This window comes from Heterocephalus glaber, unplaced genomic scaffold (assembly GCF_053883595.1).
Source record: "Heterocephalus glaber isolate CG9 unplaced genomic scaffold, H.glaber_assembly_v1.0 deba00001733, whole genome shotgun sequence".
Lineage (NCBI taxonomy): Eukaryota > Metazoa > Chordata > Mammalia > Rodentia > Bathyergidae > Heterocephalus > Heterocephalus glaber.
Genome location: NW_028258444.1, coordinates 20,207,282 through 20,219,881, shown reverse-complemented (window position 1 = coordinate 20,219,881; position 12,600 = coordinate 20,207,282). Strand labels below are relative to the sequence as shown.

Below are 12,600 nucleotides of genomic sequence, written 5' to 3'. Positions count from 1 at the left end.
TTAAACTGGTATAAATTCAGTTACTGTTATAAATTTGTTAATTTTAATCCTCATGATAATCACAGAGAAAATAGCTAAAGAATATGTACAAAAATAAATAAAAGACCTTAAATGTTTCACTACAAAATCAGTGAAACACATAAGATAGTAATGCAGGAAATGAGGGACAAAAAGCTATAGGCATAGAGAAAACAAATCGCAGTGACAGAAGTAAGTGCCTTTTTATCAGCAATACTTTATATGTAAGTGGATTACATTTTCCAATCAAAAGACAGGAAAGACTATATATATATATATATATATATACATATATATATACACACACATATATATGTATATGTATATATTTAAATGCAATTTTGTGCTGCTACAGACTTTTTTTGTTCATTTGTTTTTGAGACAGGGTCTCCCTATGTAGTTCAGGCTGGCCTTGAACTCATTTTGGTTTTTTTTTTCCCAGTCTAGCTCAGGACCTTGCACTTGATAGGCAGGCACAGTGCCACTGAGCTAAATCCCTGGCCTAGCTAAATCCCCAGCCCCTTGAACTCATTTTGTAGCCAGGCTGCTCTCAAACTCGTGGCAATCCTTCTGCTTCAGCCTCCCGAGTGCTGGAATTACAGGTGTGCACCACCATGCCTGGCTTTTTACAGTGAAAGACCATTGTCATTAATCCTCCTCAAAATATTTCCCCTCATTTCAAACATGCTTATTCTATCATTCTTGCCACTTCCTGAAACAGTTCTGAAAGTCCTCTTTCATAAGTGCCTTTACAAGGTGTCATCAGAAGTACAATGAATGCTGCTGCCAAGTGCCATCCAGTGGAAAGACAGGCTTGCAAAAGCATGACAGTGTGGCCTCATCTGCCTTATTCACTGGATCAGGCACTGTGCAACTTCTGACTCTTCCCGAGAGCCAAAAAGACCACGAAAGTTAAATGTTTTGAATTAATGCAGGACATCATGTCAGCCACAACAGTACAACTAAAAGGACTTAGAGAAAAATCAGTGAAAAGGTGGTTCTTTGAAAAGATCAACACCATTGACAAACCTTTAGCTAGATGAACTAGGAAAAAAGAAGGTTCAAATTACTAAAATACTAAGGTAGAAATGAAATTTTGGAGATTTTACTGCTGAATAAATAAAAAAGATGAGAGTACAGTTAAAAATTGCATGATAGGGCCTGGGATTTAGCTCAGTGGTTCCTATGCCTGCCTCGCAATCGGAAGGACCCAAGTTTGATCCCTGATACCAGAAAAAAAAAAAAAAAAAAAGATTGCATGCTAACAAATTGTGTATCCCAAATATCTAAATACCTAGACTAAACCCTAAGTAGCCCAGGCTGGCCTCAAACTTGTGATCCTCCTGCCTCAGCCTCCTGAGTGCTAGGATTACAGTCTGTTAGGGTTTGTGTCTAGATGTCCCCTCAAAGCCTTATGCAGTCATAGGTGGCTTTTTCAGAGGTGGTTGAATGTAGTGTGTGATGCTGGGATTAAGGGTGAGTGGTTACTAAACCAGTGCACTGACTAATACCTAATACTGGTAGTCTGGATAAGATAAAAGATAAGATAAAAGATAAGATAAAAGGGGCAGAAAGATGCTGCTTAGGGTTCCTTGTTGCTTTTGCTACTGTGTGGGCACCATGAACTGTTTCTCCTCTGCTACGGCTCTCTGCCGTGTGCCACTCTGCCTTGGAGTCAGCCGATTATAGACTGAAACCTCTACAAAGTGTAAGCTAAATAAACCTTTCCCCTTTAACTTTGGGTGTCAGGTATTTTGTCTCAGCAATGAGAGAAAAGTAAGACATAGGCAAAAACCATGTTTTTGAGTACTCACTATGGCCATTCCTTGTTGACCTTAGGGTGACAAGACAAATAAGATACAAATGTATCTTGCATTTTTATGGGAGAAAGAGAAAAGAGGTTATAAACAGATAAAGAATAAATGATGAAAAAGAAATGTGCAGAAATCTGGAAGTTTAACCTTCTGGGCAAGGGGGTCAACTAAAGCAAAAAAAAAAAGTCTTTTTCAGGTTCTAGTGAAATCAGTTAATTAAGAGCATTAGAAATACCTTCACAACACTGAATGGGAGCACTGGATTATAGTGTTCCCCCTCAGGAATATTTTGTTTTTTCTTTTTGCTGTACTGGCTTGAAGGGCCTCTTGCATGCTAAGTAGCATGTACTCTAGTGATAAACTACCTCTCAAACCCTTTTTAATCTTTTATTTTGAGACAAGGTCTTGCAAAATTGCCATGGCTGGCTTGGAACTTGTGATCCTCTTGCTTTAGCAGTAGCTGGAATCACAGGCATGCACCACCATGACTGGCTCAGAAATGTTTTGAACAGGTTCTGCTTTATTCCAGACATTGAGTGATGATACAGAAGGATAAAATTTGGGCCGGGATGTAGGTCTGTGGCATCACGCTTGCCTGGCAAGCACAAGGTCCTGAGTTTGATCCCCCAAACTGAAAAATAAACTTAAAACAGAAGGATAAAATTTGCTTGTATATTTCCCTGCAGCCTAAAACATAACCAGACATATACAGTATAGGATGGATTAAATGAATGGATAAACTTGGATGCATGAACTTGCTATTTGCTAGCTGAGCGTACTTGGGCAAATTATTGAGCATTTCAAATGATTCGAGCCTCAGTTTCTCAGATTTAAAAATGTAGAGGGGGAGACAGTTCTTCCTACTCTATAGCCTCATTGTGTGGATTAAATGTGAATTTAAGTGTAAAAATGTGAATGATAGTAGTTGAGTGGGTGTAGAGGAGAGCAGCGAGGGGAGCAAAGGGAAGGAACTGTAGTTTGTCAGGTGGAACTTTAAAGGGAGGAGGGGTGGGGGAGATACAGTGAGAAATGAAACAAAAGGTAAACTGGCTCAGGGTTAAGTGGGAACTGATTGATGAGCTCGTGCGCTATTGTGATTGCACTGGGAAGCCATTGAAGCATTATAAACAGAAGTGACGTTTTTAGGGTTACTTTTTTTTTCTTTTTGTGGTGCTAGAAATCCGACCCAGGGTCTTGTGTGTAGGCAAGCACTTCTGTGACTGAGTTATACCTGCAGCCCTGGATTTACATTTTAAAAGGGTTACTCTGGGGCCAGGGATTTAGCTCAGTGGTTCCAGTGCCTGCCTCAAACACAAGTTCCGAGTTCAATCCCTGGTACCAAAAAAAAAAGGGTTACTCTGGCTAAAGGTAGGAGGCAATGATGAAAAGCCACTTACATACCTGAGAGGGGTTGAGCTTATTGAACTGGGTATCTTATGCTCTGTGTACTCTTAGAAATGTAAATTAACTCTATCAGTACAAGACCAAGCAAATAACAGTTCTACTTTGATGTATATCAGGTCTCCTTGGGGACATCTCTAGGGAATGTGCTGGCCATTTTAGAGAAGGGGGCCTTTATCAAAGCTGTGGTCTGCAGGAAGAGCAATTTTCATAAGCTCTGCCACTGTGAATGACAAGGGGGAAGGGATGGCTAGTGCACATTTACTATTTCACAGGACTAGAATTCTGCTACTCTTAGGATTTTCTCAAAACTCATTAGCAGTGAAGGCCTTAAAATCCAGAAAAGTATGCTTGTTTTTCAGTGCAGAGAGGAATAAGGCAGTAGAGAGATTGTCCTGCTTTAAAGCCAGGTTTGAGCCGGGCATGGTGGCACATGCCTGTAATCCCAGCACCTGGGAGGCTGAGGCAGGAGGATTGCAATGCGTTTGAGGCCAGCCTGAACTACATACTCAGTGAGACTGTCTGAAAAACCCAAAAAAACAAAAAAGAAAAAAACCCCAGGTTTGGTTTAAGGGACAGAGTACCCAACAGAAGACCTCAAAGGGTGATGAGTAATGTTTGATGGTAAAGAGGGAAACTTAACTTCAAGGAAAAGGAAAACAAATGTGAATCACGACCAGCAGACATTTGGACCTAAAAATTTTGAGGTTCAGCTCTGAAAAGGATCTTCCCTTAAAGAAAAACAAAAACAATAAACCATTGTGGCATTTTCCCAATTGTGTTATACCATGGTGGTAGATGCAAAGATCATAGCTTTGAATGCTGATATGGGAGTTCTACTTTCTTTTTTCTGGTACCAGGGATCAAACTCAGGACCTTGTGCTTTCGAGGCAGGCGTGGTGCCACTGAGCTAAATCCTCGGGCCTTGGGAGTTCTACTTTCTGTATCAAATTTGTCAGAGTCCCTGGACTACATAACCCACAAATATTTTGCAAGTTGCCTTTTTTTTTTTTTTTTTTTCCTAACTAGGAAGTCAGTGATTTCAGAAACTTAATAGAAAAAAAACCCCTCCTAGTACCAATAATGCCACAGGTGATTTTTTAATTAGAAGTAGCTTAATGGGATTGATAGGCTGATAAGAGCTAATCCTGTAATGTACGGAAAAAACTGAAAAAGCAGGCCTATGTGTGGCACGTCTCCTTAAGTAGGGATTTATTAACTCAGATTTCTTTGATTCAGCTTTTAATATCTTATAAGCTTTCCAGAAATAAATTTGTATCTGACATTGCTCCGTTATTTTTTAGCTTCCAAAATAAGTAAAGCTAGCAGATAGATTTAAAATTAGTTTATAATAACTTTCTAAGCTACAGGAAAATAAAAGCACATTACTAATGTTACCAAGGACTTGGGTCAGAGGCTTAACTGGGGAGTCTCAAGACCTAATTCTGGACTCAAACAAAGAAAAATGTTGGTGAAACAAAAGCGGAATTTTTCTGTTTGACCAAATAGGGAAGATAGATAGTCCAGTGTATCAGTCTGTGCTTACTGGAGAAACAGATTTAATGCAAGATATACAAATATATGATGATTTACAAGATTGGTGTATAACGACTGCCCACAGAGTCAGGTATAGAAGAGTGCAGGAGGGCTGTCTGCGCAGTGGGGATCTGAAGGATCCAGTCAAAGGCCTGGAGCTCACTGTAGAGCCCTGTTCAAGTTAGTTTCAAGAGGCTGAAGAGTCTGCACCGGAAGCTGGGAGACAATGTCCGAGGTGAAGGTGGAGACGGGAGCTCCTCCAAAGACACCGAAGTGAGCCTTCCTTCTGCGCGTCCCTCTTACTCCGTTCAGGCAGCTAGCCTACCCAGGGCGGGTCTTCCGTTTTCAGTAAATCCCGAGCCTCACCCAGAACTAGGTTGATCCAGTTTAGTTGGGCGTTTCTTACTCAAGGTGACACAATCGGTTAACTGTCACATCCAGGGAACTGACTTCTGCAGTGACAGCAGCTTTTTTCTTTTTTTCCAGTGATGTTCCCACTTATTTCACTTTCAGTAATGTTTTTCTCTTACATGATTGAACACATATTTTGCTTTAAAATTAACAGTCACAGTTGAAGAAACAGTGGCTTATTTTTCTAATTAAGTTACCAAGCTACTGAATCTTAAGGCCTCAACCTTAATGTTGCACCTTATTATTTTCACTGAACAATAAGATCCTCTATTTTGATTATTCCTGGTGAGCAGCAATTTTGTTTTTCCAGTGGTTTCCATTTGCCAAATAGTCATGACAGATGGTTCAACACGGTGCCCACCACTTGCCGGGATTCCACCTGATGAGTCCTCTTTCACAGGGCAACAGCCGTGGCAACCTCCGCCCAGAGCTCAGCCACGGGGACTTCTCTATCGGGGCTGGCCAAGAAGTCCCGCTTTGGCTGCCAGGGCCTCATTCTGCCGAATATGGGGTTCCTGAAATCTCATGGATATTCTTTGTGTCATTTTAAAATATTTCCGTAAGCAATGTTCTGAACAGGGGATCTCTTCAGGTTTTACTTCTCTTGTTGTGAAGTCTTTAACACAGTCCAAAAAGCAGGTTTCTGTAAGTTTATTGTAGGCTCCCAGGAATTCCCTAAACTGTTTTATCTGAACTGATTCTGATATCTGTGCAGCCATATTCTTTTAGTTTATTTATGAGTCACCTTTTCTGACGCATGAGTTTCCTGAGTTCCTGAGAAGTAGTTGTCCACCCTCTGCTCAGGGTTCCAGTGAGGCCTGATTTCTACAAGGTTCTCCAAAGCTGGGCCCTCAAGTTCTCATTTAACTTTAGACTTCTATGAAAGTAGACACTCAGTCACTGGCTTTCTTCCATACAAGGCTGGGGGCACTGCGACGACTGTTGGCCTGTCCGGGTTAAAGCGGGTGCCTTGGCCGGAGAAGGGCAGAGAACTGACAGCAGCTTTGGAATCGTATATGGAGAGGACTCAAACAGGCAGCAAGGGGTAGCACAGCAGCTTCTGCCAGGCTGCAGGGCCTGCAGCCCAGAGAGGTACACATGTGTATGCCAGTGTCCTTCCGGCTTTGGACTAGTTGCAAGTCACTCTGGAGTCTTGGGGTCCTTTTGTCGCCAGGGGAATTGTTACTGCTTGGGGTCAGTTTCCATACTCACCATGAGATGACTGCCATGCCAGTGGAAGCTGAAAAATGCAACTAAAGAGAACAAGTTAGAAGGACTGTGGTTCTTTAAATCTTCTTCTTGTTTTATTTTGAGACAGAGCCTTGCTATGCTATGTATTCTCTGCATGCCTGAAATTCAGGATCCCCCTGCCTCAGCCTCCCAAGTGCTGGTATGATAGGCATGTGACATCACACATGGAATACTATATACTTTTTTTTTTGGTATCAGGGATCAAACTTGGGACTTTGCGCTTTTGAGGCAGGTGCCGGAACCACTAGCAGGATTGTTTTTCTTGCTTTACAATGGGAAAGAGAAGGCCATAGGAACCCACTAAGGATGAGTATGTGAGAAGATGGAGGGAACAAGGTGATTGTCCTGTCACTCCCTTAATGGGCCAAACTGATGAGTGATTGTTGCATACATTTATCTCTCCCCCTTGCCCCAACACTGGGAATTGAACCTAGGGAATTTGCACTGAGCTACATTTTTCCAGCTCTTTTTAAAATTTATTTCTTGATTGATTGGTTGGTTTGGTTTTTTACATTACCAGGGATTGAACTCAGGACCTAGCACTTGCAAGGCAGGCACGGTGCCACTGAGCTAAATCCCCAGCCCTTGAGTTGGTTTTTAAAAAATTTCTTTTATGTTTTGGTACCAGGGATCGTACTTGGGGCCTTGCTCTTGCGAGGCAGTCGGAGGAAACACTGAGCTAAATCCCTGGCCCTTGACTGGGTTGAGACAGGGTCTCACTATGTAGTTCAGGCTGACCTTGAACTCACTATGCAGCCAAGACTGGCATCGAACTCATGACAATCCTCCTACCTCGGCCTCCCAAGTGCTGGGATTATGGGCATGCACCACCATGCCTGGCTATTTTTATTTTAATTTTTTATATGGGGTCTCATTAAGTTGCTAAATTGCCTAGATGGGCTCAATTGCCAAGTGTGATGGCACACACTTGTAATCCCAGCACTCAGGAGGCTGAGGAAGGAGGGTCACCATGAGTTTAAGGCCAGTGTGGGCTACATAGTGAAGTTAAAGCTAATCTGAATTACATAATGAGACCCTGTCTCAAAAAAACAAAACCACCCAAACAAAAACTGCACCCGCGTGCATACACACACACACACACCTACCTCTTTGGGCTTCTGCTTGAAAGCATAGACTTCTTACCTAAGGAGTTCAGGGTTTCCAAAAGTGTGAAGGAAAAAACTAAAAGATTAGCCCCCAGAACAGAACTGGCACATTGCTTTCTTCTACTCTCCTTGTTAAAGCAGCTCAGCAGCCCAGATTCGGAGTGGAAGGATGGCTGTGAAACAGTGTTACTGCAAGGGGATTCAGGTCATCAGAGGCCAGTTCTGGAGATTAGTTACCAAAGAGACATTTAGCCTGGTCATGAAAGTTTGGGGGTATATAAAATGTAAGCCTACAGTGAGATTATCTAGAATTTATTTTTATTTTTTCCGTGACCTCTGTTTCAGTATCTGTATAGGAGTTATTTAGGTATAAGTTAGGCATAAGTAGAAAGAAATCAGCAAATTGCTAATGAGTTAAGAAGATGTGAGCACAGAATGGAGAAGAGATGGTGTCATGGACTTGGTTAATTAGTAAGAGCTGCCAGGTGTGATGGTGCAGGCCTGTAGTCCTAGTATTCTGGGAGGCTGAGGCGAGAGGATCACAAGTTTGAGCCCAGCCTGGGCAACTTAGCAATTTAGTGAGACTCTGTCTGGTAATAAAAATTTTTTAAAGGGCTGGGGATGTTGATCAGCATGAGGGCCATGGGTTCAGTCCCAGTACTGAAAAAACATTAATAGGAACTAAAAAGATGTCCCATATATTGATTACTACTGAAACATGGACAAACCAAGGAAGAAGAAAAAAAGGAAAGAAAAGAAGTGAAATAATTCTATTTTATAAAATTGATGTGTTGTTTAGTACTTAGAATAGTGCCTAGTACATAGTAGTTACTCAATATGTTTGGGATGAATTTTTTTGTTTTAGTTTTAGATTTCTGAGACAGGATCTCGCTGGCTGTATAATTTGGGATGGCCTTGAACTCCTTATGTAGCCCAGGCTGGCCTTGAACTAGTGGTGATCCTCTTGCCTCAGTCTCCCAAGTGCTGGGATTACAGGTGTGCACCACCACACCCAGCTTGCTTTCAAAAAGGAGTCATAAGTATTTCAGGAAGCTTGTACTGTATTTCATTTACTCAGCTCCACCTTAGATGAATTAGAAGAGCAGTTCACCTCTGGTCAAGTGGATGTTTATTAGAGGTAATCTTTACTTAAGAATCAAAAACCTTTTTATATGCTGACTTCAACAAAGAGTACCACTTTTAGGAATCGTTTGTGTAGAAAAAACTACACTGATGGTCTTTTTTTTTGGTACTGGGGATCGAACTCGGATCCTTGGGCTTGCAAGGTAGACGGTGGAACCACTGAGCTAAATCCCCTGAGATGAGCTTTTAACATTTGTTATAAGAAGGTTTAATACACCTACATGTTATTTTACTTTTATTATAATTGATCTAGTTTTTGTTTTATCTTGCCAAATACAAATATAGAAATGAAATATTAAAAATGACAGGTTTATTAGCCAGTTGGTCTAGATTGGTATACAGGTTTCTGCTGTCTTCTATAGCAGATGGAGAATATGCTTTGGACCCTAAAAGAAGTGAGCTAGTAATATTTTCTACCAGAAGACTCTATATGCTGATTAATATTTTCTAATAATTAGTCAGATCCCTAGATCCATCCCAACGAAGCTTCCAAAATTCGAATAAGGAGATAGGGTTGTAGCTTTAGTGGTAGAACATGTGCTTAGCATGGTTAACCCCCTGGTTTGAATCTCTGGCATCCAAAGAAACAAGCAAACACCAAAACAGTGAAGAGGCTCAAGACATTTGGTTCTTTTAAAACAGTGCATGGCTGGGGATTTAGCTCAGTGGTTTCGCTGCCTGCCACAAGCGCAAGGTTCCGAGTTCGATCCCCAGTACCGAAAAAATAAATAAATAAAAATAAAACAGTGCAGTTGCTGAGTGTGGTGACACACACCTGTGATCCCAGCACTCAGGAGACTGAGGCAGGAGGGTCGCCATGAGTTTGAGGCCAGCCTGGGCTATATGGTGAGTTCAAGGCCAACCTGAACTATGTAATGAGACTCTGCACCCCCCATCATAGAATTTATGTAGAGGGCAATTTTAAAAGGTACTTATCCAACCCTGAGGTGAAAATTGAATGTCTTTACGGAATAGACCTGGCAAACCTTTTTTTGCATAGATACCATTTCCCTTCATGTGACATGATTTCAAGTCTCCTTACTAATTCTTTTCTTTCCTTAGATTTTTTAATTCCTCTCAAAAAACGAAAAGAAAAAAATCTCTCTCAAAGCTTCCTTCAAAACTAAGTAGGTACAGTACTCATGTGTACTCTCATTTACACAGAGAAGGTCATTTCCCTCACTCAGACTTTGTTTTTGTTTTGCTGTTTTGTTGCGCTGGATGGAAGCCAGGACTTTGCACATATGCTTTATTTCTGTGCTACACCTCCAGCCCCTAGACTTTGTTTTTAACGAACCCGAATATCAGTGACTTTGGCAGCTACATCACACATTGAGTTAGAGTGGGATGGGAGGGGAAGATAGGTCCTCAGTGGTGTAGGGCTTGCATAGCAGGGGCGTGGTCCCGAATTCAATCCCCAGGGCTGGGGGAGGAGTCGCATCCCTTTAGATCTGGCTTTCTGTTCCAGCCTGCTAGAATTACGTAATGAATTGAATCTGTCTTGTGGGATATTTGCTTTCCCATCCCAGATTCCTGTCATTTGTACAGTTTGATTATTCTCCTCTTCGTGGTTACTCCTGGACTCTGTGACACACCTCTGTACCTTCCAGATTTATCTCTACTCCATAGGTACAATTGAATACCTACCCATGAAACCACTTAACGATTACAAAATTTGTAATTTTTCTAATTTGAATAAAGATAGCAAGAGATACTTTATACATTGCTGAAATCTGATTTATTATTGCCTGTAGCGTTTCTAGGTTAAACCATATGATAGCAGGAAAATGGAGTTAGTTTGGTTATGGTCCTCATGATCCCTTGTGATAGTTTATATACATAAACTATTGTTTTAATATCTTATTCTACAGTCTTACTCGATTTCATGTCAGATCATTCTGGTGTAAAATACAGAGATACTTTCTCCCCTCTTTAAAATCGCTACCACAGAAACAGCAAATAAATATATGAAAAAATGCTCAACATCACTAGTCATTCAGGAGATGCAAATTAAAACAACACGAGGGCCAGGGATTTAGCTCAGTGGTTCTGCCGCCTGCCTTGAAAGTGCAAGAACCCGAGTTCGATCCCTGGTACCAAAAAAACCCACAAAAAAACAAAAACAATGCTGAGATTCTATCTCACTCCAGAAAGAATGGCTGCTATCAAGAGATCAACCAATAACAAATGATGGCAGGGCTGTGGGGGAAAAAGGAACCCTGCTCCACTGTTGGTGGGAGTGTAGACTGGTGCAACCATTGTGGAAATCATTGAGGAGATTCCTTAAAAAACTAAAACTAGAGATTCCATTCCACCCAGCTATTCCCCTTCTTAGTATTTTCCCGAAAGAATTAAAAGCATCCTACCTTAGCAACATATGCACACCCATGTTTATAGAGGCACAGTTTGTCATAGCTAAATCTTGGAAACAGCCTGAATGCCCATCACCTGATAAATGGATAAAGAAGATGTGGTTTTTTTATACAATGGAGTACTACTCTGCCATAAAGAAGGATAAGTGGGAGACATTTCTAGCTAAATGGATGCACCTTGAGACACACTCTTAAGTGATAATTTGGACACACACATGTGTAATTACCACGCTGTTCCTCTGGGGTGAGAAACCGAAAGTGGAAATAAGGGCCAAAATATATAATAGATACTAGGAAATGGGAAGAAAATGTTCAAATGAGAAGGGGAACAAAGGAAGGGGGAGGGGAAAGGAAAGAAGGGACAAGAAAAAAAGAATAGAAGGAAAAAATGGAAACGAAGCTTTTGTAAAGGAGGGGATGAAGGGTTGAAGTGGGGGAGAGAATGGGAAAAAAAGAAAGCTGTATCATGTGCAGTGCAAGTTACCTATGATGAGTGTTATCATGCATATCTAAAATGTACCAATAAAGGGTTTTCTTTAAAAAATTGCTACCATATACGTAAAAACCTAATGTAATATTTGGCATCATTAAAATCGCAAGCTTCGTCGGACATTACATAGTCTCATTCCTAGAGCCTGTCCGTGAGGTGTTTAATTTTCCTGGTACATAATTCCTCCAAGAGACATTTTTTTGTTTTGTTGTCTTTCTTTTTAATTTGTTTCTGATTCTCTCCTTATTTATCCTGGTCATCAATTTAGTTTTCTTAACAATTTGTTCTTTTCCTGCTTTCAGGATTTTTTTGTTTTTTTGGGCAGAGAAGCTAGGAGAAAGCAGACATGGTGGTGCGTTCTCGTAGTCCCAGCTACTTGGGTGGCTGAGGCAGGAAGACTGGCAATTTAGGTGAGGCCTCGGGGACTGAGGGAGGCCTGTTTGAAAATAATAAAAATAAAAATGAAAAGGGGTGAGGGTATAGCTTGGTATGTAAAATATATCCCCCCACCCAGGGCCTTTGGATTGAAGTGCATCCCAGACCCTTTCTATTTTATCTTTTATTTTGAGACAGGGTCTCACTGAGTTGCCCAGGCCACCCTTGAACTCGGGATCCTCCTGCCCCAGACTCCTGAGGAGCTCAAATCACAAGCCTGCTCCACCACACCTGGATTCTGTCCTATCTTATTACCTCTCTTCATTCCTTTATCTCAGATAATGTGAGATCGCCAGAATTTCATTTTTGAACCTCAGTCCTGTCCTGTTGTCTTCCCTTTTAGCATTACAGATCCTGGGCTTGGGGTCTATCTTCTGTTTGAAGCCTTTTCTCTTGAGACCAGGGGCCATGCTCCATGTTCTTCCTGTCTGACTTGGTTACTTTTTTTTTTTGGTACTGGGATTGATTGACCCAGAGCTTCTACAGAGAGCTCCGTCCTCAGCCCTTTATTTTTAATTTTGTGGCAGGGTCTCCTTAAGGCACTAGATTGCCCAGGCTGGTGGGTTTCACATTACAGATGTGTGCCACCATGCCAGGCTTGGTAACTGTCTTTTGAGACTTCT

The 12,600-nt window shown here is 41.3% G+C and overlaps 1 protein-coding gene and 1 pseudogene across 6 annotated transcripts in view; one reads left to right on the top strand and one right to left on the bottom strand.

The window, feature by feature from the left end:
• Nucleotides 1-12,600, top strand: part of Tfcp2 (transcription factor CP2) — a 54,331-nt gene that overhangs the window by 7,312 nt on the left and 34,419 nt on the right. The gene's annotated exons all lie outside the window — the stretch shown is intronic.
• Nucleotides 5,584-6,199, bottom strand: LOC147821529 (mitochondrial import inner membrane translocase subunit Tim9 pseudogene; annotated as a pseudogene).